This window comes from Arachis hypogaea, chromosome 19, assembly GCF_003086295.3.
Source record: "Arachis hypogaea cultivar Tifrunner chromosome 19, arahy.Tifrunner.gnm2.J5K5, whole genome shotgun sequence".
Taxonomy (NCBI): domain Eukaryota; kingdom Viridiplantae; phylum Streptophyta; class Magnoliopsida; order Fabales; family Fabaceae; genus Arachis; species Arachis hypogaea.
In genome coordinates this window covers 107,467,388-107,467,924 of record NC_092054.1, presented here as the reverse complement: position 1 = coordinate 107,467,924, position 537 = coordinate 107,467,388, and the positions used below count along the sequence as shown (strand labels likewise).

Sequence of the window (537 nt, the reverse complement as noted above, 5' to 3'; positions counted from 1 at the left end):
CTCAATCAACATCTAACCACTTTCCTGAGGATATGCGATACTGTGAAGTCTAATGGTGTTCACCCTAACACCTATAGACTACTTCTGTTTCCCTTCTCACTCAAGGACAAAGCATCTAAATGGATGGAATCCTTTCTAAAGGAGAGTTTAGCAACCTGGGAAGACGTGGTGAACAAATTCTTGGCAAGATTCTATCCTCCTCAACGAATTAACAGGTTGAGAGCTGAGGTACAGACCTTCAGGCAGCAAGATGGTGAAACTCTATATGAAGCATGGGAGAGGTTTAAGGACCTGACAAGAAGATGCCCGCCAGATATGTTCAATGAATGGGTGCAGTTGCACATTTTCTATGAAGGCCTTTCGTATGAATTAAAGAAGGCAGTAGACCACTCATCCGGGGGATCTCTGAACAAGAAGAAGACCATTGAAGAAGCCATAGATGTCATTGAGACTATAGCAGAAAATGACTACTTCTATGCTTCTGAAATAGGCAACACTAGAGGAGTGATGGAGCTGAATAATGTGGATGCACTGCTA

General features: G+C 42.8%; 1 non-coding gene across 1 annotated transcript; it reads right to left on the bottom strand.

Moving 5' to 3' along the window:
• Window positions 1-213: 213 nt before the first annotated feature.
• Window positions 214-320, bottom strand: LOC112780363 (small nucleolar RNA R71). Its single transcript, XR_003191205.1, has one exon. It is a non-coding gene; the product is annotated as a small nucleolar RNA R71 (small nucleolar RNA).
• Between the last annotated feature and the right edge of the window lie 217 nt (window positions 321-537).